The sequence below is a fragment of the Alexandromys fortis genome, unplaced genomic scaffold, assembly GCF_014885135.2.
Source record: "Alexandromys fortis isolate MF-2015 unplaced genomic scaffold, M_Fortis_MF-2015_v1.1 scaffold_438, whole genome shotgun sequence".
NCBI lineage: Eukaryota > Metazoa > Chordata > Mammalia > Rodentia > Cricetidae > Alexandromys > Alexandromys fortis.
Window position 1 is genome coordinate 115,056 of NW_026068346.1, and position 5,621 is coordinate 120,676.

Genomic DNA, 5,621 nt, shown 5'->3' on the forward strand with positions numbered 1-5,621 from the left:
CAAATTAACAAGATCATAAATGAAAAGGGGAAGATAACCACAGACACAGAGGAAATTCAGAGAATCATGAGATCTTACTACAAAAGCCTGTATGCCACAAAATTGTAAAATGTAAAAGAAATGGACAGTTTTTTTTTAGATAAGTACCATATACCAAAATTAAATCAAGACCAGGTGAACAATTAAAATAGACCTATAAGTCACGAGAAAATAGAAGCTTTCATCAAAAACCTCCCTACCAAAAAAGCCCAGGAACAGATGGTTTCAATGCAGAATTCTACCAGAACTTCCAAGAAGAGCTAATATCTATACTCCTTAATGTGCTTCACAAAATAGAAACAGAAGAGTAATTGATAAACTCCTTTTATGAAGCTACAGGTACCCTGATACTAAAACCACACAAAGACTCAACAAAGAAAGAGAATTAAAACCAATCACACTCATGAACATCAATGCAAAAATTCTCGATAAAATACTGGCAAACCAAATCCAAGAACACATCCAAAAATTATACATTATAAAAAATTATACATTATGATCAAATAGGCTTCATCCAGAAATGGAGGGCTGTTTCAACATAAGCAAATCTATCCATGTAATCCATCATATAAATAAATTGAAAGCAAAAAAAACATATGATCATTTCATTAGATGCTAAAAAAGCATTTGACAAAATTAAACACCCGATTAAAATAAAGGTCTTAGGGAGATTAGGGATACAAGGTTCATTCCTAAATATAATAAAAGCAATATACAGCAAGCCAACAGCCAACATCAAATTAGATACAGAGAAACTTAAGCCATTCCACTAAAATCAGGAACAAGACAAGGCTGTCCACTCTCTCCACACATCTTCAATATAGGGCTTGAAGTTCTAGCAATAGCAATAAAAAGGCATAAGAAGATCAAGGGGATTCGAATTGGAAAGGAAGAAGCCAAACTTTCATTATTTTCATATGATATTATAGTGTACATAAGTGCACAAAAACTCTATCAAAGAACTCCTACAGCTGATAAACACCTTTATTAATGTGGCAGGATACAAGATCAACTCCAAATAATCAGTACCCCCCCTATACACAAAGAACAAAGAAGCAGAGAGGGAAATCAGAGACACATCACCTTTCATGATAGCCACAAATAGCATAAAGTATCTTGGGATAACTCTAACCAAGGAAGTGAAGGATATATTTGACAAGAACTTTAAGTCTTTGAAGAAAGGAATTGAAGAGCATACCAGGAAATGGAAGGATCTCCCAATGCTCTTGGATTGGTAGGATCAACATAGTAAAAATGGCAATTCTACCAAAAGCAATCTATATATTCAATGCAATCCCTATCAAAAGCACAACAAAATTCTTCACAGACCTTGAGAGAACAATAATCAACTTTATATGGAAAAACAGAAAACCCAGGATAGCCAAAACAATCCTATAGAATAAAAGTACTTCAGGAGGCATTATCATCCCTGACTTCAAACTCTATTACATAGTTACAGTTATGAAAACAGTTTGGTATTGGCATAAAAACAGAGACGATGACCAATGGAATCAAATTGAAGACCCAGATACTAACCCACAAACCTATGAACACCTGGTTTTCGACAAAGGAGCTAAAATTATACAATGGAAAAAAGAAAACATCTTTAACAAATGGTGATGGCATAACTGGATGTCAACCTGTAGAAGAATGAAAATAGATCCATATCTATCACCATGCAAAAAACTCGTGTAATGGATTAAAGGCCTCAATATAAATCTGAACACACTGAATCTGATAGAAGAGAAAGTGGGAAATAGACTGTTTCACATGGGCACAGGAGACCACTTCCTACATATAACCCCAGTAGCACAGACACTAAGGGCAACATTGAATAAATGGGACCTCCTGAAACTGGGAAGCTTCTGTAAAGCAAAGAACACTGTCATTAAGACAAAAAGGCAACCTACTGACTGGGAGAAGATCTTCACCAACCCCACATCAGATAAAGGTCTGATCTCCAAAATATACAAAGAACTCAAGAAACTAGACATTAAAATTCTGAATAACCCAATTTAAAAATGGGGCACTGAACTGAACAGAGAATTGCCCCTGAACTGAACAGAAGAAGTTCAAATGGCCAAAAGATAATTAAGGTCATGTTCAACTTCCTTAGCAATCAGGGAAATGCAAATCAAAACAACTTTGAGATACCATCTTACACCTGTCAGATGGCTAAAATCAAAAGCACCAATGATAACCTATGCTGGAGAGGATGTGGAGTAAGTGGTACACTCATCCATTGCTGGTGGGAATGCAAACTTGTGCAACCTCTTTGGAAATCAGTGTGGTAGTTTCTCAAGAAACAGTGAGTCAACCTACCTAGGGATCCAGCAATTCCACTCTTGGGAATGTACCCAAGAGATGCCCAATCATACTACAAAAGCATTTGTTCAACTATGTTCATAGCAGCACTATTTGTAATACCCAGAACCTGGAAACAACCTAGGTGCCCCTCAATGGAAGAATAAATAAAGAAGGTGTGGCACATATACACATTAGAGTTCTACTCAGCAGTAAAAAAACAATGACATCTTGAATTTTACATGCAAATGAATGGAAATAGAAAACACTTTACTGAATGAGATAACCCAGACCCAAAAAAATTAATATGGTATGTACTCAGTCATTAGTGGATTCTAGCCATAAACAAATGACATTGAGCCTATAGTTCATAATCCTAGAGAAGCTAAATAAAAAGGTGAACCCAAAGAAAAATATATATTTATCCTCCTGGATATTGGAAGTAGACAGGATCGCCTGGCAAAAGTTGGGAGCATGGGGTGGTGGTGGTTCCCAGGTGTCCAAGAGGATGTCCCCAGCTAGGTCCATGGGCAGCAGAGGAGAGGGTGCCTGAACTGGCCTTCTCCCACAGCCACACTGATGAATAGCACCATAGAACCTTCATCTGGTGATGAATGAAGATAGAAGTAGAGACCCACTGTGGAGGGCTGGACTGAACTCCCAAGGTCCAGATGAAGAGCAGAAGGAAGGAGAACATGAGCAAGGAAGTCAGGACTACGAGGGGTGTGTCCACCCACTAAGATGGCACGACTGATCTAATGGGAGCTCACCAAGGCCAGCTGGACTGGGACTGAATGCGCATGTGATCAGATAGGACTCTCTGAACCCCACTTCCAAGAAAGCCTGCCAAATGGTGATCCATCCCCAGGGAATGTCAAGACAACCCCCACAGGCTATATACAGTGGCCCCTCCAGAAAATGAACATATGGTCTCTTGTCGATTGCCTTGGGGGGTTACTCAGTCTAGGGGTTGTAACCCACCCTGCAGGCAGTTACTCCAGGGTCACGGAGAGGTACTATCTGGAAGATAAATGGGCTAGGAAAGAGGAAGGAGGCTAAGCAGGGGTTCTTGTCAAAGCCTCCGTTTATTAGGATCAGGGTTGCTGCTTATATAGCCCCTGGATGAGGGGTTTGGGGGGCAGGGGCACGGGTTCTTGCCGCATGGTCCCGGTCACATGGTTCAGGTTCGTCACGTAGGCCAGGAGTTGCCACACCTAGTTCCCTGGATAGCTGGAATGTGAGGCAGATTCCGCTAACAGATAGTTCTCCATTAACAGCTTAATTGGGTATGGGGCAGGTTCTGTCAATAGAACGATTCTTAACATAATTATGAGTGTGGGGTTCTCTGCAGACTCCCCCGGGCGATGGTTCCTGTAATGATTTTTAGGAGGAAAACGGCTCCTGACAGTCTCTGGGTTTTGCATGGTCTCCTCTTCTCTCTCTTCCCCTCAACTTGTTTTCCCAAGGCCACCAGGGAGTATGGGCATTTTATTAAACATGGGCATCTTTAATTCCGTCTGATTTGGTCTGATTGCTATTATTTGTGTTGGCAGAGAGGCTCATCTAAGACAAAATACATAACATTTAGAGTTCCATGGGGGGGCTGTTTTTCCCACAGGCCCAGGGCCAAGTGTTGGAAAATGACCTTCTTGCATGTGCTCTCCACCGGGCTAAGATTGGCTTCATCTAGGTGAGTACCTCTTTTCAGTACATATGCCTCTAGGGTTCAGGGACCCATTTGTGCTTATTTGGTGTGACCCATTTGAGTCAGCAAAGAGACTTGTCTAAGAAAAAAATACCAAACACAGGGAGATGTGCAAGGTGTTCCATGTGTACAGGGAGGCACATGGCCCAGCAACAGGCAGAATGGATACTTAGATAATTTTATAAAAGGAAATGCAGGTTCATGGATGAGATGGATGTGTATGGGGGAAGGGAAAGGATCATAAACCCAAGGCTGGAGCCAGGAGGAGCAAAAGAACAGGAACAGGGAAGCTTTGAAGTTGTACCCAGATGGCTGAGATTGGGGTGGACCCATAGGATCAGCTATCAAGTGAGATGGCCAATGTATTCCAACAAGACCAAGATGTAGCTTACAAGTCCATCCAGGTGAGGTCTAGAGTTAGACTTCTCAGATTCTGGACCAGCCCACCCTATTCTTCTGAAGTAGGGGAAACTGAGGCCCTGAGGTTGACATTAGTGAGAGCTGGAAAGGAGGTGGAAGAGCAAAGTGAGGGAGGCAGAGAAGGCTCAGATGGGAAATGGAAAGTACATTAGGACATCTCAAGGTCTGAGGAAAGTGCTTGTCCATCCATGTATGGTGATTAGCATATCTGTATGTGGGGTGCAGAAGGGACACATCCTAGGACCCCCATCTACAGGTCCACAGAGGTCAAAGATAATCCCTTGCTCCTGGCCTTAGGGAGGGTTTGCATTGATGTGGTAGATGGGTGTCTGTGTCTGGCACCAAGTGTAGGTGTTTGTGGTGCTTGTGAAGGGGAAAATGAAGGAGCCAGCCATGCTAAGCTAGGTATGAGCAGATCACCCAAAGGAAGTTCTTTACTTCCAACCATTATCACTTGCTAGAGTAGGACTCAGGCATCAATAAATTTAATAGAGGCCTGAGCCTCAGTAGTTTAGCCTGAAGCAATACCTGGTTGTAGGAAGAACCACAAACTGAGATTACCTGAGCACCACCCAAGAACAGACCATCCAAAGGAAATGCCTAACATTCCAACCATTGTAGATAGGATCACCTGCCAGTACACTCACCAGGACACCCCTAGACAAATGTCAGACAATCAGGGGTCCTGAACCTCAGAAACCCCTCACTCCCACCTTTACTACTATAAAAAAAAAAAAACACTGTAACTGAGCTTGGGGCTCTCGATTTATTCCAATACATTGGGCATGCGACGAGACCAAGATTGCAAACTTGCATAAAATAAAGGCTCTTTGCTTTTACATACAGGACTCAGTCTCTTTGTTGGCTTTTTGGGGGACTTTGCAGATTTGGCTCATCCTGGATCTCCCAAGCCCACTGGGACTACAACCCATAGAGCCTTAAACTGGCCAGTAAGTTTTCTGTTTTGTTTCATGTCAATAGGATTTTTGTGTTTTGTTTCATGTCTCATATCTGTGTCTCATGTCTTTCTGTGAGCAGGCCCGGGAATTGTAAGTGCCTGTAGACTATCTAGGCGGATGTGCAAAAAGATCACAGGTGGGCGCCTGGGAGATGACATCCCCAGGATCCTTGTGCAGAGGTGAAATAGGCAGGT

At 42.1% G+C, this 5,621-nt stretch overlaps 1 protein-coding gene across 4 annotated transcripts in view; it reads left to right on the forward strand.

Annotated features, from left to right (window-relative positions):
- Zscan25 (zinc finger and SCAN domain containing 25) overlaps window positions 1-5,621 on the forward strand; it is a 39,292-nt gene that overhangs the window by 2,720 nt on the left and 30,951 nt on the right. For 2 of the 4 annotated variants that reach the window (XM_050132923.1, XM_050132924.1), the window contains exons 2-3: window positions 3,962-4,033; window positions 5,315-5,418. The gene's annotated coding sequence lies outside the window, so the exon portion shown is untranslated. The remainder of the gene's footprint in view (window positions 1-3,961; window positions 4,034-5,314; window positions 5,419-5,621) is intronic. The other 2 variants (XM_050132926.1, XM_050132927.1) reach the window with 1 other exon arrangement.